This window comes from Cetorhinus maximus, chromosome 8 (genome assembly GCF_964194155.1).
Source record: "Cetorhinus maximus chromosome 8, sCetMax3.hap1.1, whole genome shotgun sequence".
In the NCBI taxonomy this organism is placed as follows: Eukaryota; Metazoa; Chordata; class Chondrichthyes; order Lamniformes; family Cetorhinidae; genus Cetorhinus; species Cetorhinus maximus.
Window position 1 is genome coordinate 134,288,101 of NC_135886.1, and position 19,266 is coordinate 134,307,366.

Sequence of the window (19,266 nt, forward strand, 5' to 3'; positions counted from 1 at the left end):
AGGAGTAGGCCATTCGGCTCTTTGAGCCTGCTCCACCATTCAATAAGATCATGGCCAATCTGGTTGTGGTCTCAGATCCAGTTTCCTGTCTGCCCCCCATAATCCTTGATTCCCTTGTCCAACAAAAATCTGTCTAACTCAGCACTGAATTAATTTAAAGTCCCAGCCTCCTCTGCCCCCTGGAGAAGAGAATTCCACCCTCTAATGGCCCTCTGAGAGAGAAAAATTATTCTCCTCATCTCCGTTTTAAAAGGGAGACATCATATTATTAACTATGTCCACGAGTTCTAGTCTCCCCCACAAAAGCAAACATCTTCCCAGTGTCTACCCTATCCAGGCGCCTCAATATCTTACTTGTTTCAATAAGATCACCTCTCATTCTTCTAAAATCCAATGGTTAGAGGTCTAACCTGTTCAAACATTCTTCATAAGAAAGACCCTTCAACTCAGGAATGAGTCCTGAACCTTCTCTGAACTGCTTCTAAAGCAATTATATATTTTTTCAAATAAGGAGACTAAAACTGTACATAGTATTCCAGATGTGGTCTCACCAAGGCCCTGTACAGCTACTGTAAAAATTCCCCACATTTATTTTCAATTCCTCTGCCAATAAATGCAAATATTCCATTTGCCTTCCTAATCACTTGCTGTACCTGTGTTCTAACTTTTTGTGATTCATGTGCCAGGGACACCCAGATCCCTCTGTCCCACTGAATTCTGCAATCTTTCTCCATTTAAATAATAAATTGCTTTTCTATTCTTCCTGCCAAAATAGACAAGTTCACATTTACCCATGTGATACTCCATCTGCCAATTTTTTACACATTCACTTAACCTGTCTATATCCCTTTGCAGATAAGAGGGAGGCGATGGCATAGTTGGATTGTCACTGGACTAGTGATCCAGAGAGCCAGGATTACCCAGGACCTGGGTTCAAATCCTGCATTAGCAGATGGTGGAATTTGAATGCAGTAAAAGTCTGGAATTAAAAAAGAAGTCTAATAATGACCATGAAACCAATGTCAATTCTTGTTAAAAACCCATCTATTGTCCCTTTAGGGAAGGAAATCTGTCGTCCTTACCTGGTCTGGCCTACGCGTAACTCCAGACTCACAGCAATGTGGTTGACTCCTAAAATGCCCTTGAATTGGCCGAGCAAGCCACTCAGTTGTAACAAATCATTACAAAGCCTCAAAAAAGGAATGAAACCAGATGGGCTGCCCGGCATCTCAGCCCTATGAAGCCCTGCAAAGTCCTCCTTACTAACATCTGAGGGCAAGTGCCAAAATTGGGCGAGCTGTCTCATAGAGTAGTCAAGCAATAGCCTGACATAGTCATCCTCACAGAATCATACCTTACAGATAATGTCCCAGGCACCACCTGGGTACGTTCTGTCCCACCGGCAGGAGAGACCCAGCAGAGGTGGTGGCACAGTGGTATTCAGTCGGGATGGAGTTGCCCTGGGAATCCTCAACATTGGCTCCAGACCCCATGGAGTCTCATGGCATCAGGTCAAACATAGGCAAGGAAACCTCCTGCTGATTACCATGTGCTGACCTCCCTCAGCTGATGAATCAGTGCTTCTCCATGTTGAACATTGCTTGGAGGAAGCACTAAGGGTGGCAAAAGTGCAGAATGTACTCTGGGTGGGGGACTTCAATGTCCATCACCAAGAGAGGCTTGGTAACACCACCACTGACCGAGCTGGCCAAGTCCTAAGTGACATAGCTGCTAGATTGGGTCTGCGGCAGGTGGTGAGGGAACCAACAAGAGGGAAAAGCATACATGACCTCATCCTCACCAACCTGCCTGCTGCAGATGCATCTGTCCATAAAAGTATTGGTAGGAGCAACCACCTCACAGTCACTGTGGAGATGAAGACCCACCTTCGTATTGAGGATACCGTCCATTGTGTTGTGTGGCACTATCACCGTGCTAAATGGGATAGATTTCAAACAGATCCAGCAACTCAAGACTGGGCATCCATGAGGCGCTGTGGGCCATCAGCAGCAGCAGAATTGTACTCGAACATAATCTGTAACCTCATAGCTCAGCATATCCCCCATTCTACCATTACCATCAAGCCAGGGGATCAACCCTGGTTCAATGAAGGGTGCAGGAGGGCATGCCAGGAGCAGCACCAGGCATACCCTAAAATGAGGTGTCAACCTGTTGAAGCTATAACACAGAACTACTTGCATGCCAAACAGCATAAGCAACAAGTGAAAGGCAGTGCTAAGCGATCCCACAACCAACGGATCAGATCTAAGCTCTGCAGTCCTGCCACATCTAGTCATGAATGGTGGTGGACAATTAAACAACTCACTGGAGGAGGAGGCTCCACAAATATCCCCATCCTCAATGATGGAGGAGCCCAGCACATGACTGCAAAGGATAAGGCTGAAGCACTTGCTACAATCTTCAGCCAGAAGTGCTGAGTAGATATTCCACCACAGCCTCTTCCAGAGATCCCCAGCATCACAGATGCCAGTCTTCAGCCAATTCGATTCACTCCATGTGATATCAAGAAATGGCTGAAGGCACTGGATACTGCAAAGGCTATGGGGCTTAACAATATTCCAGCAATAGTACTGAAGACTTGTGCTCTGGAACTCACCGTGCCCCTAGCCAAGCTGTTCCTGTACAGCTACAACACTGGCATCTACCCAGCTATGTGGAAAATTGCCCAGGTGTGTCCTGTACACAAAAAGCAGGACAAATCCAACCCGGCCAATTACCGCCCAACCAGTCTACTCTCCATCATTAGAAAAGTAATGGAAGGGGTCATCAACAGTGCTATCAAGTGGCACTTGCTTCGCAATAACCTGCTCACTGATGCCCAGTTTGGGTTCCTCTAGGGTCACTCAGCTCTGACCTCATTACAGCCTTGATTCAAACATAAACAAAAGAGCTGAACTCCTGAGGTGAGGTGAGAGTGACTGCCCTTGACATCAAGGCCGCATTTGACAGAGTATGGCATCAAGGAGCCCTAGGAAAACTGGAGTCAATGGGAATCAGGGGGAGAACTCTCCACTGGTTGGAGTCATGCTTAGCACAAAGGAAGATGGTTGTGGTTGTTGAAGGTCAGTCATCTCAGCTCCAGAACATCACCGCAGAGGTTCCTCAGGGTAGTGTCCTCGGCCTGACCATCTTCATCTGCTTCATCAATGACCTCCCTTCCATCATAAGGTCAGAAGTGGGGATATTCACTGATGATTGCATGATGTTCAGCACCATTCGTGACTCCTCAGATACTGAAGCAGTCCATGTCCAAATGCAGCAAGACCTGGACAATATCCAGGCTTGGGCTGACAAGTGGCAAATAACATTCATGCCACACAAGTGTCAGGCAATGACCATCTCCAACAAGAGAGAATCCAACCATTGCCCTTCAATGGCATTACCATCACTGAATCTCCCACTATCAACATCCTGGAGGTTACCATTGACCAGAAACTGAACTGGACTAGCCATATAAATACTGTGGCTACAAGGGCAGGTCAGAGGCTAGGAATTATGCGACGTGTTACCCGCCCCCTGACTCTGAAAAGCCTGTCCACCATTTACAAGGCACAAGTCAGGAGGGAGATGAAATATTCTCCACTTGCTTGGATGACTGTAGCTCCCACAACACTCAAGAAGCTTGACACCATCCAGGACAAAACAGCCCGCTTTATCAGCACCACATCCACAAACATTCAATCCCTCTACCACCGATGCACTGTAGCAGCAGTGTGTACCATTTACAAGGTGCACTGCAGGAATTCACCAAGGCTCCCTCCACAGCACCTTCCAAACCCACGACCACTACCATCTAGAAGGACAAGGGCAGCAGATAGATGGGAACACCACCACCTGGAAGTTCCCCTCCAAGCCACTTCCCATTATGACTTGGAAATATATCACCATTCCTTCACTGTTGCTGGGTCAAAATCCTGGAACTCCCTTCCTAACAGCACTGTGGGTGTACCTACAACTCATTGACTGCAGCGGTTGAAGAAGGCAGCTCACCACCACCTTCTCAGGGGCAATTAGGGATGGGCAATAAATGCAGCCCAGCCAGCGAAGCCCACATCCCGTGAATGGATAAAAAAAAACCCTCTACATCTTCTTGACAACTTACTTTCCTACCCACCTTGGTTCCATCGGTCAACTTATCTACCATACATTCAGTCCCATCATCTAAATGATTGATGTAGGTTGTAAATAGTGGGGGACCTAGCACTGATCCATGTGGCACTCCACTAGTTAGAGCTTGCCAATCTGAAAAAGACTCACTTATCCCTACATTCTGCTTCCTGTTATCCAACCAATCCTTTATCCAGGCTAATGTATTACCCCGACACCATGTGCTCTTATCTTGTGTAGTAACCTTTGATCTGGTGCTTTATAAAATGCCTTTTGGGAATCCAAGTACACCACATCTACCGGTTCCCCTTTATCTATCTTGAATGTACCTTTGTCAAAATACTCTAACATATTAGTTAAACAAGATTTCCCTTTCACAAAACCACGTTGGCTCTGCCTGATCACATTGTGATTTTCTAAGTGTCCTGCTTTAACCTCCTTAATAATGGATTCTAGCACATTCCCTATGACAGATGTTAGGCTAACTGGACAATAGCTTCCTGCTTTCTGCCTCCCTCCTTTCTTGAATAAAGATGTTACATTTGCTATTTTCCAATCCGCTTGGGACCCTTCCAGAATCTAAGGAATTTTGAAAGATTATAACCAATGCATCCACTATCTGTGCATCCACATCTTTTAAGACATTATGATGCAGGCCATCTGGTCCTGGGGACTTGTCAGCCTTTAGGTCTAATAGTTTTCCTAACACCTTTTCTCTGGTGTTTGTATTAAGTTCATCCCTCCCTATCAGCTCTTGATTTTCAATTATCTTTGGGAATTTTACTAAGTCTTCTGCCGTGAAGACAGACATGAAATACCTGTTCAATGCCTCTGCCATTTCTTTGTTTTCCATTATCGCCAGACTCACTCTCTAGAGGACCAACAGTAGCTCTAGTTACTCTCTTCCTGTTGACGTCAATGAACTGCTCAGGTGTTGCTTGGAAATACATTAAAATGTATAATAACTTTCAGACCTGTTGGCCTGGATTTTCATCCTTGAGGCGGGTGGTGAGAGTCAGGAAAATCCCCAGGAAATTTCAGCCTGCCTGGCTTGGAAGAAAGTGCCCGCAAGGGCGAGGCCTTCATTGCCAGGGCGCAGGTGGAGGCTGGAGTCATGCCAGCTGACCCGGGAAACAGTCTGGATGGAGCCACAGGGACTTTTGGGTGCAGAGGTGGGCTGTTTAAAAGGCCTGACTTGGTGCAGGGGACTTTGTCCCAGTTAATATAAAAAGACAAAGACCCCCTCCAGCCCTCAGCCCTCACACTGCTTCACCCTCCAAACACTCCCCAAGTCCTATCCTGCCACCTCATGCCCCCACCCACCTGTTAGGGCCCCTGACGCTCCCTAAGCAAAGCTCTGTCCTTCCACCCAACCCTATGACCCCTAATACCTACAATACCAGTCTCTGACCTTTCATTTACTCCCTATAGCCCCTCATACCTCCAATGCCAAGCCCTGCCCTTCCACCCAATTCCATGGCTCCTCATGCCCCCTACACTAAGCCATGGCACTCCCATGCCCATTACACACTTTACACTGTAGAGAACCAATGACCCCTATAGTGATCATAGGGTGTATAAAAAAGCTTTAAAAAAGTAATTCATTCATAACTTTCTACTATGTTAAAAAAAGTCATTTCACTTGGAAAGCAATAAAAGTGTCAATCATCTAGGCCCTTTAAAGTGTCAATAACAGAAAACACAAACTCATGAAACCACTTAATGTTGTGTAAATAAACATTGTTAAATTGACAGCAGAGATCAGGGAGCCTGAGCTGTCAATTAAACAATGTTTTCCCTGGGGCACAGGTGTTTCAACATGCTTAATGGTTGTTTGAGATCCCAGTCAAAGATTTGTGTTTTTTGTCACCATAGGGCTCACTAGTTCTAAACAGTGTATAGTGGGTCAATGGTCATGGAAGTGCCATGCCATAGCTTGGCATGGGGGGGATGAGGGGAATTGAGACCCACCCACCCACCATTTTTAAAGGGTTCCCAAGTCATTTCGACTTGGTGAAAATCCAGGCCGTTGTCACTGTACCCGGAGTGATTTTGAATAACCTATGTTGAACATCATCTCAAAGGAAACTGTTGCTGAGAAATCCCACTTTTAGATCTCAGGGCTGCAATATAGTACGACATTTAACATACAAGGAGCAAGATTTCACTGAAAATATTAGTTTTCTTAGAAGTTCTGTCCAAATATTTACATATTTACCCTACAATGTCACCTTTCTTTCCCTTTGCACTAGGCCTGGCCAATTATACATCGACCTCCAGAATTCCTCGATGGATCAACACTGAACACCTCAGCAGGGTTGGAAAATATAGATGGCCATTTGTGTAAATTTTCAGTTCAAATTTTGACCATGCAAAGTATTGATGCTCTAATGGAACTAAACCGAGTCCTATAAAACTGGAAGATGGGGCATGTGAAGAGGGGACATCTGCTGTTTATGCAATTAGCTTACTTACTATTGAATCTGCTCTAACCACCCTTACAAACAGTGGAATCCAGATGATAAGGACTCTTTGTATGAAATATGTTTCCTTTAGCCCCCTCTGCCTCTTTCACCATGGCATGTGTTTTCTGATGATCAACATTCCAGCCACTGGAAACATTTTCTTCTTTTTTACTGTACCAACATAATTATGAACACCTCCATTCAATCTCCTCCACTCTAAGGACAACAATTCCCAGCTTCCCCAGCCTCTCTGCATAACTGAAGTCCCTCACCCTTGTAACATTCTAGTAAATCTCCCTTACGCCCTCTCTAAGGTCTTGGCTCTCCCTCTCTCTTCAGGCACCATGCCCTAAGAGGGAAGTGGTGACCATAGACCTCCATGTTAATCTTGCTCTGGAGGTGTGGATCATCTTCATTGGTGTACATTCATTAAGTTTGCGAGACTCTTTAGAAAGATCGTTCTTTGTCTACCTCGATCTCCTTAACGATGAATCTTTCCCATCAGCATCAGACTTTCTAAATCACCATTTCTTGTTATGTGCTCAAGAGATTCCAACTGTCTTTTCCTGATCTTGGTCAGCAGAGTTCTTTTGGACTCAGATTTTACTAACACCTCTTTACGGGTATTGTAACTTATCCAAGAAATCTTCATTATTTGCCTCAAAAACCATAACTCTGCAGCCTCTCTGCATTGCTGCACTGATCACCCAGCACTTGCTTCCATATGTTAAAATTGGCATGATGTAGCATTCCAGGATCCTCAGCTTTGCTTTTATGGCTAATTTTGAGTTGATCATAATCTTTTTCATAGGGTCTTAACACTCTTCACAGTTGAACGCAACACTTCAGCTGATGCCCCCTGCCTGAAGAGCTTGACATCACTTGCGTTCAACAGCGTTCATTCGCACTTATTTGATATCACTTGCCCTCAAAAGCAATTGCTTAGCTATCATTTAAATCAATTGCACTCAAAAGCAATCATTTGACAACAATTGCACTCAGAAATAATCATTTAGCTATCATTTACCATTACAAGTTTCGTAACTGACATCAGTGTCATCAATTGCCCCAAACCACAGTGTTCAAACATTTGCGATTAGCAACATCACTTAAACATTTGGACACCAAAAACGATCATAGAGTTTATTTTCCATATTTATGAATTTCAATAGGTTCAAATGTAATATAACCGAGCTAACTTTAGAGAAAAGTAGACCCTGTTTTGAGGAGGTACTTTTGTGTCCACTCCCTCCCACCTGGATTGCAGCTGCTCCCTCGCCATCAACCACCACCCCCACATCTGGAGCAATTTTCCCCCCCACCATCCCCATCCCTCCCCCCACCCCCCCACACACTGAGCAATTCTCTACCCACCCCCCACTGAGTGATAGGGCAGAATCTTCGGCTCGGCGAGCGGGGACAGAGCCCGCTCGCTGAGGCGTGAAATGACGCACGATGAACATCACCAGACATCATTCAGATTTTCAGTTCGGCGGGCATGCACCCGAGTCGGTTGCGCGCCCACTGAACTGTCAAAGGCCTATTAAGGCCAGTTAACTATCAATTAAAACAATAAACTGAGCTGCCCATCCAACCTTAAGGTTGGCGGGGGGGGGGGGGCAGGCGAAGAGCCCAGGCGGCCTTCGCATTTTTCATGGAACCTCATCCAGGGGAGGGATGAGGTTTCATGAAGGTTTTTAAAGGTTTGAAAACATTTTTAATAAAATTCATAGACATGTCCCAGCTTGCGTGACAGTTTCACATGAGGGGACATGACCTAAATTTTTATTTTCTCCTTTATTAAATTTTTTAAAATCTAAACTAATCTCCCTGAGGCAGCTCTGTGCCTTGGAGATCTCTGTGCTCTTTTGCGTGCATGCACAAGAGCGCAGGCCCCGACTCAGGCAACTCCCCCCCACCCGCCTGCACAGGGAGAGCTCAGCGCTTCCAGGTGCTCGTGACGCTAGGCAGGCCTTAATTGGCCCGCCCATGTAAAATGGCGGAGTCCAGCCAATCACAGTTGGCGATCGGCTGCACGCACGCCAGCGCCCGCTTCCACACGACGCCCCCAATGGGGAGAAAATTCTCCCCACAGTCTCCCTCACCAGCACCCCCGAGCAATTTACTTCCATTCTCCCCACAGACTACCCCACCCCAGAAAATATTTCTTCCGTCCCACACAACTTCCAAAAGTCAAACTTGTAAGCTAACGTGAGCCAACATCAGGCAGTGTTAGGTCATATGATCAAGAGCTTGGTCAAAAAGGTTAAGTGGGTTTTGAAGATTTAGGGAAAATCACAGGCAGCTTTCCCCACAATGTCGGCTTCTGAGCCCGATTTCACTCTGACAGTGGGGTCCTGAAGCCTGTGGAAAAAAACCCTGCCTTGGTATCTGAAATGGAGGGTGAGATTTTCTGTTTCCAGCAGCAGCATAACCCGCCACTGGCGGGTCCAGGAAATCATGGCAGGAAGGTCTTTCAGTCTTTTTGGAATTTTAGACTTATCAAGGAAAAAGCAAACCAGGAAAAGTGTAACATTTGCTCCCCTTCCCCCAGATTACAGCAGTTCTCTTCCTCTCTCCCCCAAACCCCTCGCTATCTTTCTGGTCCTCTCTCTCCCCTCCCTGTTCCATCTTATTCCCTTCCCCTTCCTCTTCCCCCTCCTCTACCTTCATCCCCTCACCCCTTTGACCTCTCCCTGCTTACCTCTCTCCCTTTTCCCCTCCCCCTTTGCTCCCCCTTTGCCCCTCCCCTCTTTACCCCCTCATCCCTGTTTCCCTCTTCCCTGTTTCCCTCCTGCCCCCTTCCCCTCACCCTTGACCCTTCCCCTCTCATCCCGTTCCTCGCCCCTCTCCCCCTTTCTCCTCCCCTCCTTTCCCCTCCCCTCCCCTCCCCTCCCCTCTTTCCTCGGCCTCCTCCAATCTCCCTCCTCTCCCAGCCCAACTGGAGGTCTCTATCTACAGGGCCAGCCAGAAACCAGCACTGATGTCTTCCAGCTGGCCCTGCTGTGGTTTTGAAGCTGGTGTGGGAACAATGAGGATTGTGGCAACGGGGTAAGTATTGGGGAAACCCGAGGTGGGGGGGCTTTGAGACAGGTTGGCGGAGGTGGGGAGAGGCTGTGGTGGCGGTGAGTTGGGGACGGAGAGGTTATCAGGTCCAAGGGATGTCAGAAGGCCCTGCCGCTTCGGAGGGGCATAAGGCCCAGAGACTGGAGGGAGAGGGCCAGGGAGAGAGTTGGAGACTGGTGGGAGAGAGGGAGAGAATTTAGACGCTGAGACTGGGGGTGAGTGGAGAGAGTTTAGACCCTGGGATTGGGGAGGAGGGAGAATTTAGATCCTGAGACCTCCGGGCTGGGAGGTGGGGTAGGTGGGTGAAAAGTATAGACCCTGAGGCTAAAATGAATTAAGGACTAATGGGGCCAGGTGATGCTGTCAATCATGTACTGTATAGCAGAATGATTTTTTGGGCTAAATGAAAAATGGAATAAATTTGGATATTATTTAAATAATTAATTTGCTTGTATTTTTCAATGCATGTTTCTGAGCGCATTTGATAGTTTTGAGCATAGTGGATAGCTTTGAATGTGCTGGACAGCTTTGAGTGCACTATAGCTGATGTCAAATTGTCATTGAACGCATTGAGCACACTTGAACAGAAAAACGATGTCAAAATTTTCAGGTAGGCAGTGGTTTATAAAGGCTCAATAAATTTTGCTCGCTTTTGTATGTCTTTGTTAATAAGACCAAGAATTCCGTGTGCTCTTTTTACAGGCTTCTCAACTTGCTCTGACATCTTCAAAGATTTGTGTATGTATACCCTCAAGGTCTCCATGTTCCTGTGCTGCTTTTAAAATTGTATCATTTAGCCTATATTGCCTTGCCTCCAACAAAAATGTATAATTTTTTCACAATTCCTTCATTAAATTTCACCTGACATGTGTCTGCCCACTTCACCAATCTACCTACATCCCCTGAACTCTGTTACTATCCTCCACGTACTTTTCCAAGTATTGTGTCATCTGCAAACTTTAAAATTATGCCCCATATACCGAAGGTCATTAATATATATTAAAAAGAGCAGTGGTTTTTATACCTACCCCTGAGGAACACTATTATATTCTCTACTGCTGTCTGGAAAATAACCATTCAGTGCTAAACCCTCTTTCTGTCCCTTAGTCAATTTTGCATCCGCATTACCACTGTCCCTTTACTCCCACGGGTTTTAAATGTTTTCACAAATATAATCAGGATTTAATATGAAACACATGGCTGCAAAGCATTATAAGGACTTACACTTGAATTCCTTGCAAATAAGTAATTATGTTATAAATGCTGCTCAACAGGAACAATGTCATAAAGCCATTGAACAGTAAAATCTTTTGACTGCTGTTCTGTCAATCATAAAATGCAAGGCACACGATTAGTTCTTGTGTGAATGTTCTAAGCCATCGAGGAAAATATTCAATCCATCTGTAGTTACCCTTAAAGGTCAGTATATGGTAACATGTTGGAGACATGTCGGAGTTTTGGGTATGTGTAAAGAAAAAAAAAACAGAAGCTGACCCACCATTAATATTGTGTCATATGTGAACAAATTTACTGAACTTTAATTAAATGAAATTTAACTGGAGAATCATATTATTAACTTCAACTACTTCCCCTTCCCTAATTATTTCTCTTTTCTCTCAGTAATGCTGTTTTTATCCTTGTTGAGAGCAGTAGTTTTGTTCTCTGCAACTCCTCCAACATTGGGATCTGCAGCTTCTGGGCAAAGCACAAGGGAGGATTAACACCCACATAGTACTTTTTCACAAGATGTAAAGAAAATTAGGCCCTCATGAACCACTGTATGCTCTATCTTCCTTTCTGTAGTTAGTGCAGGCACTAGAACAGGAATTTCTGGCTCATACATTTTAATATAAATAGGCAAAGTCATTGCTGGCTAATTTCAATTAAAGGGTACAACGGAGAAAGACCTTTAAGGCTTCATATAATTGGCTGGAGTGAGTGGCTCCTTCTAACTAATTAGACTGTCCATTGAGTGAATTCTATGGCTCATGTTAACTGGTAGCCACTTACAAAAGATATAGAGCACAATCAGTTTATTTTCTGCAGCACTCTGCAGGTTGATATCTGTGGGAATAGTATGACCCATACATTTAAAAACTGATGGCCTTTGACATGGGTCTGAAACAACTCACAATATTGTTCAAAATAGTACTCAACTGAAATTTCAAAACTTAATCCATTCATTATTTGAGAATAATTTACATACTGCCAGAGAATGTCTGGTATTGGTGACCCAGTTATCGCAAGTGATGGAAATCAATCATGTTTACAAAAGGGCTAAATTGACAAATTACAATTGTCAAATTTTGGAGATGCTATCTGTCAGATGAGACGTCAAACCAAAACACTGTCTGCTTTCCTATATAGACGTAAAACATTTCATGCCGCTCTTCCGAAGAAGAGCAGGGGAGTTACCCTCCAAGTCCACATTGATATGTACCCCTCCATCAACATCACTAAAACAGGTTACCCGGTCATGATCTCATTGTTGTTTGTGGTATCTTGCCATGCACATATTGGCTGGCGTATTTCCTGCATTGCAATGGTGACTACACTTCAAAAATAGTTCATTGGCTGTAAAGTGCTTTGGGACATCCTGAGGTGTGAAAGGTGCTATATTAATACAAGCCGCCAGCCCCCGCCCCTCCCCCCACCACCTCTGCTTTTTTTCCCTTTTTGCTCCAGTCATGAAAACAAATTGACTACATCTTTTCAATTCTATAGAACATGACAAGGACACTCAGAAGGCTACTTTAATTACAGATGCATGCTAGGTTCAAGGGACAGGATGCATTAACTTTGTAATCTGTCAGATAGGCTCCAATATTAGGCAAAAGGAGTGAAGTTATTCAGACAGATTCCCTTCATTCTACCCACACTCCATCGTGTTTCTTTATCCACCCACAGCTTTGTTCTACCATAGCTCAGCCTCCTCTTTGAACCCAATATACCTATGCATTCTACCTTGACACCAGAGGCTGAATTCCACCCCCCCCCGTCGGGGGGGTTGAGCGGGGGTTGTGGTGGGGTGGGCGGGGCAGGCGTGAACCCGATCGGGGACGTGCCACCATTTTCCGAGGGTGGGCCAATTAAGGCCCACCCAGCGTGATGTGCGCCCGGAAGCGCTGAGCGCTCCTTGTGTGGGCGAGGGGGATTCCCTGAGTCGTTCCCGACGCTCTTTCCCTCATGCGTGCGAAAAAGCGCCTAGATCTCCGTGCCTCAGGGAAATCGGTTTGACGTGTGTAAATTTAATTAAAGGGAAATAAAAACTTTTAAAACATGTCCCCTCATGTGACACTGTCACATGAGCTGGGACATGTGAAAGAATTATTTTAAAATTTTTTATTGGCTTTTAAAACACTTCATGAAACCTCTTCCCGCCCGTGGATGAGGTTCCATGAAAAATGCGAAGGCCACCTGGGCTCTTAAGGTTGGACGGGCAGCTCAGCTAATTGAATTAATTACTATTTAAATGGCCTTAATAGGCCTTTGACAGTTCGGCAGACCAGAGCCAAGTCGGCTGCGCGCCCGCTGAACTGAAAATCTAAATGACACATGGTGACGTTGGGACACCCGCCTGATGTCACTGTGTATCATTTTATGCGTCGATGAACGGGCCCCACCCCCGCTCGCCGACCGGAGAATTCTGCCCCATGTTATTCCAAGTCACCCCTTCTCTTTGTTAGTGGATGCTTTTCCAGCCACTTACACCTTTGTCTTCTGGAACATCTGGACCCTTTTTACTTGTCCACTTGCCTTTCTGTTTTGTAAAGCTCGAAACCCTCTCGGGTTTCTCTCTTCCCCTTACTGTTGGGCATCATCTGTTTTTCTCCCTCAATGTGATAAAGTTTGAAACATCTTTTTGTACATGAGGTGCTCAATATTAATCTAAGTTTTAGTTGTTTTTGTCAAATCACCATGACCGTTTCTTTGCCCCAGTATACTTGCCATAACAATATCAACAGAATTTTCTCTTAAAACAGAAGAAATACCCTTGTTGAATAGAATTCGATGGCCAACCTGAAAATTATCTAGCAGAATTGAAGCTGAGATTACCGCAGGACATCCACAGGTCATTTCATAGCTAATAGTTGTTTGGTAGTGCAGAACTTGAGTATTGGTGAACAAAAGAGACATTCTTTGTCAAAGCTTTTTGCCTTGCACTCATCAGGACAATTCACAAGAAAATGCCAATGTTAGGGGAAACAACAAGTTTATAGTGTATGAGAAGAGAGTGCTGATTGGCTGGTAAGTGAACTCTGATTGGTAGAGGCGTTGCCATGGAGAATGCACCAGGTGATGGTGACTGACACTTAACTGCCAAGCATTGTTTAAAACTTAAACCAGGAAGCTTGACTCTGATTGGTCAAGATATTGCCCTGAGGAAGGAACTAGCGAATGGCTGTCACTTATTTTGTTTAGCTGAGACAGGCGCAATGTGTGTACACGTTCTTTCTGTCTCCACGGAATAGGGCCCTGTATATTAATGTACTAACCTGGACATAAACATCAGTTAACCTCACAAAGGGATGGGAATAGTCATCCTTAGCAAGTGTGATTATATCAACAAAATGCATGTCATTCTTAATCATGGGTTCAAATTTGTATCCATTGGACCTGCCGCTCAACATGACCAGACAGCCTTGCTCAAAATTAAGCTAAAATACGCTTGCTGGACTTGTGTACGGGTGATGAACTACTGCGTGATATCTTGCCTGCTTCCTCCATTGTCCCTTCAAGCTGTGGCAGGTTTTAAGCTTGGGACTTTCAAAGTTCCTTCAACACTGCTAGCAAGAACTGAACAATTGCATTAGTTCAGCATATTCTGAAGCCACTGCGCTTTTACCCTTCCCTACACTTGTATGAGGCTGTGTCTCCTTGAAAGGTTGGGTCTTCTGGAGAAAATAATAAACAAGCTATCAAGTGTGAGTTGAGGCTGAAATTGCACTTTGGTCAGCAATACTACTGGCATGGACTAAACAGGATCTATAATCTAAATTGCTGCACAGATATGTGATGGATAAAGTCAATGCTTAGCAACTGGGTCAGATCATTGTTATTGCAGCTTGATCTTGGTGGTAATCTAGGTTTGCTCATATATTCCAAATAACGTGTAGGTGGTGTGACAGGGTGAGTGGAAGTAAGCAATGTATTTTGTTTAATTGCACCACCCAAAGGTATGTTATGGCATTGTTCACAACTAATGAAGCTAAAAACAAAGCATATAGAAAGATTAGCTTCTGATGCAATTGAAAGGAGTCCGAAGTTAAAAATACAAGTCCCAAATAAATTCCAAACTACATGGCAGGATTTTCGGGGCATCGGGTGGCACGGTGGGCAGACCCAGGAGCAGCCGGAAAACGGCCCGCTGCCCGCGATCGGCCCCTGACTGTGATTTCACGCTGGCCGGCCAATTAACGGCCAGCCAGCGTGAATCGCGTGCTGAAAGGCTCAGCGCTGCAGGGGTGGGGGGTGGGAGCAGAACGGGCGCTGGGGAGCGCGCAATGAAAGCTCCCCGAAGGCAGAGAGCTGCCTCAGGGAGCTGAAGAATTTTAAATCCAAAAAAATAAAGATTATGGGCAGAATCTTCTGTTTGGCATTCAGGGGCAGGCCCCGCACGTCGACGCATAAAATGACGCGTGGCGATGTCGGGCGTGCGTTCCAACATCACCGCGCGTCATTCCGATCTTCAGTTCGGTGGGCGTGCAGCGGAATCGGCTGTGCGCCCGCTGAACTGTCAAAAGCCTGTTAAGGCCATTAATCAGCTAATTAAAGTAATTGTCAGGGCTGCCCGTCCAGCTTTAAGGTTGGCGGGGGGGGCGGGCAGGTGAAGAGCCCGGGCGGCCTTCGCATTTTTCATGGAACCTCATCCACGGGCAGGATGAGGTTTCATGAAGGGTTTATACATTAAATAAAATGTTTTATGAAAATTTATAAACACGTCCCAGCTCAACATGAGGGGACATGTCTGAATAATTTTATTTTTTTATTTTTCCCGTCTTTATGACTGAACTTAATTTCCCTGAGGCAGCTCCGTGCCTCAGGGGGTTTTCTGCGCTCTCTTGCCCCCATGAGTGAAAGAACACAGGCCCTGACTCTTCCTCCTCCCCCCCCCACCTCACCCCCAGCTCACACACATAGCACTGAGCGCTTCCGGGTGTGTGTCACGCTGGGTAGGCCTTATTCGGCCCGCCCACGTAAAATGGCGACGCACAGCCAATCATGGGTGGCGATCAGCTCCGTGCCCTCTCCCAACCGGCCCGCCCGACAGGGAGAAAATTCTCCCCTATGAAATTCCGAAAAAAATGTCCCCACACAGGACTCACTCCCTATAGATAATAAAAATTGTGCCCAAGCATTTTCTTTTAACTAATATCGGAAACCTCATCCCGCCCTTGGATGAGGCTTCCTCAAAAATGCAAAGGCCGCCTGGCCGATTCGCCCGCCCACCGCGAGGTTGGACGGGCAGCGAAAAATCCACCTTCATCGAAACTTTAGTGGCCTCAATGGACCCCTTAATTGTCGGTGGGTGCGCTGCTGACTCTCGTGCGTGCCCGCCAACTGAAATATCGCACGAGTGCGCAATAATGTCAGGACATTTGCCCGACTTCATCGCGCGCTATTTTACGCCTTGATCGGGTTGGGTGCGTGCTTGCCCACGGGATGTAAAATCCTGCCCCATGATTCTAAGATGAACCAAAAAGGCTGGTGGAAAATAATTATAAGTTCCGACATTAGTTCTAACACCATTATTAACCACCCCCACGCCGCCCCAAAACCCTCCTCATTCCTACACCTCCTCCAATCTGCACTTGAGTGATGGGCAGAGTGATATGTTATGCCATTGTGAATAAGGTGAACAGAATTTAATGAAAAGGATATTTCTGGCTGGAACTCCTCCGTGCATTGTATTTATCCAACTGACAAAGTCAGATTGGGTGTCTGGCTTTGCCATTGGATGAATTAATGCACAGAATAGTTTCTTGCCAATTGAGCCCAAGGAGATAGAGCCACCAAAAGTTTTAATTTTAAAAGTACAGCTGATTTGAGCTGAATCAAGCCAATATATTAATGTTAAAACCTTCTTCACAAGCTCAAACCTTGATAATCCAGACGGTATGGATATTCGATTGAAATATCGTAACTCAGGAACTTGATTCTTGCATAACTTATGGGCCAGGATTTCCCGGTCGGTGAGTTGGGGGCGGGGCCCGCTCGCTGATGCATAAAATGACGCGGGATGATGTCGGGTGGAACCCCCGACATCACCGCGCCCCATTTAAATTTTCAGGAAGGCGGGGGCGCAGCAAAATCAGCTATGTGCCCGCCGACCTGTCAATGGCCAATTGAGGCCACTGACAGGGTCATTAAAGTAATTAATGGACCTGCCCGTCCAACCTTAACATTGGCGGGCAGGCCGGGAGCCCTGGCGGGCATTAGAAAAAGCATCAAACCTCATCCAAGGGCGGGATGAGGTTTCATGTAGGTTTTTAAAAATGTAATTGAAGTCTATTTAAAAGTGATGGGCATGTCCCAACTCATGTGACAGTGTCGCATGAAGGGACACGTCAGGGAAATTTTTTTTTCTCTATTTTTCAAATTTTTAACCGTGAAGCCGATCTCCCTGAGGCAGCACTTAGCCTCAGGGAGATGACTGCGTTCTTTCGTGCGCATGCGCGAAAGAGCGCACTCTAAGCTCAGGGAATCCCCACCCGCCCGCACTGTGCTTCCATGTGGATGTCACGCTGGGCAGGCCTTAATTGGCTGGCCCACATAAAATGGTGGCACGCCCCCAATCGGGGGCGCCGATCGGAGGCGTGCATCCGCGCGTCTGCTCTTCAACATCCCCGCCCAACAGGGGGAAAATTCTGCCCATGATTTTCAACTGTCCTTTCAATTCATATTGTTCCATTAAAATGAAAACAGTAAGCGTAGCATCTTTCCATAAGGAGGGGGTCAGCGTCAGAGGTAAATAGTTATTTATCCGCATCGCAATTGTTAGTCAAGTTGCAGCTCATTGTAACCACATTTAATGAAAAGGTACTTCAACATCTCAATCACAACCTATTATCTTCCTGGCAGTTGAGTTTCAAAGATAATTGGTTTGCTTATAATACTGTTCAGCTCATGTTAGAAAAATTCAGGCATATGACATAAGAAAAATTGCAACAACTGGGTTGGAAAGTTGGCTTGACAGGATGCCAGGAGTTTTAGGATAAATGGGTATAGCTCAAACCGGAGAAGGAGTGAAAGCTGTGTACCCCAAATGCAGGGTCTACTTTGCTCTGTGTAAAAAGGTGATTTGTGTGGATATGGAATACAATCTTAAAATCTATTGGTGACACAAAAGGAGGGGATTTACCAAACAGTGAGTTGGGTTTTAAAATGCTCAGGATGACACATGTTAGTGAAATGGGGAAGCAGGTGGCAGGTGCAGTTTAATGCGGATAAAGCAATGCGTGAACAAGATGGGTGTGGATGAACTAAGGGCTAAGGGCTTCAAATAAAGAATTCCCTATACTGTAAGTTGGTAAAGCTATTTAGAAAAAAAAGTAAATATAATGTTGGGGTTTGTGAATAAAAGGATAGAGCGCAAAGCGAAATAAATAACAGACCTTATACCCAACTCTTGGATAAGCTACAATTGAGTGCTTTGACCTGACTATAGAAGGGACAGTAAAGACATGGTGAACAAACATCAGAACTTCATGAGACTGGTACTTGGTATGGAAAACTATATTTATGAGGAGAGACCTGTGATACTGGGACTATTTCTGTTGGAGCAGAGAAGTTTAAGATGAGATTTTTAAATTATGAAGAGTTTTGATGCAGTGACAGGGAAAGGCTGTTGCCTCTGGTTTTGGACTCAATGATGATGGGCTCATCAATTAAATTGATAATTGAGAGATGTTGTCAGATTTTTTACAGAGGGTTATTGTAGCATTGAATGCTTTCTCACTGGAAATGATTGAAGCAAAGACTATTGCTAGGAAACTTAGATAAATACTTGAATTTAGAAGAAGATACAAGGTGAGAGGGAAAGAATGTGACCAGTTTTGGATTAATCCAGCAAATAGCCATTAGAACACAGTGGGCTGAATTGTCTTTTTCTGATTTGTAGATATCCATGGTTAGGAAATTAGATGATTCTATCAATGTCCAACCTAAAGTTAAGCAATGTTCTTAGATACTTCCAAAAATGTCACAAGTCCTCACTGAGAAGCTGTACTTCTGTGGCTGATCAGGTGAGCGGCCAAACTAAATGAACTTCTGGTGCAGCCATTATATCATAATAAATGGATGCTCATTGTTTTATCACAATGGCCCTTCAAGGGAATGTCTGTTGACATCAGTAAGGCGAAAAGACAGGTTCACGTTTCAGCCTATCATTCATCAGAACTTCATTCCATGTGAACCCATTTTTTTCTTTCTACAGACGCTGATAGGTCTGCTGTACTTTTTCTGTTTTTAATTTTGTATCAGTCTCGGCTCAGTCTTACCTCTTTGTGTCAGAAAGATTTGAGTTCCAACCCCACCGGAGATAATTGAGCACATAATCTAGGCTGACACATCAGTGCAGCTCTGAGGGAGTGCTGCCCTGCCAGAG

At 45.2% G+C, this 19,266-nt stretch overlaps 1 protein-coding gene across 1 annotated transcript in view; it reads right to left on the reverse strand.

Annotated features, from left to right (window-relative positions):
- il1rapl2 (interleukin 1 receptor accessory protein-like 2) overlaps positions 1-19,266 on the reverse strand; it is a 979,321-nt gene that overhangs the window by 487,942 nt on the left and 472,113 nt on the right. The window lies entirely within an intron of this gene.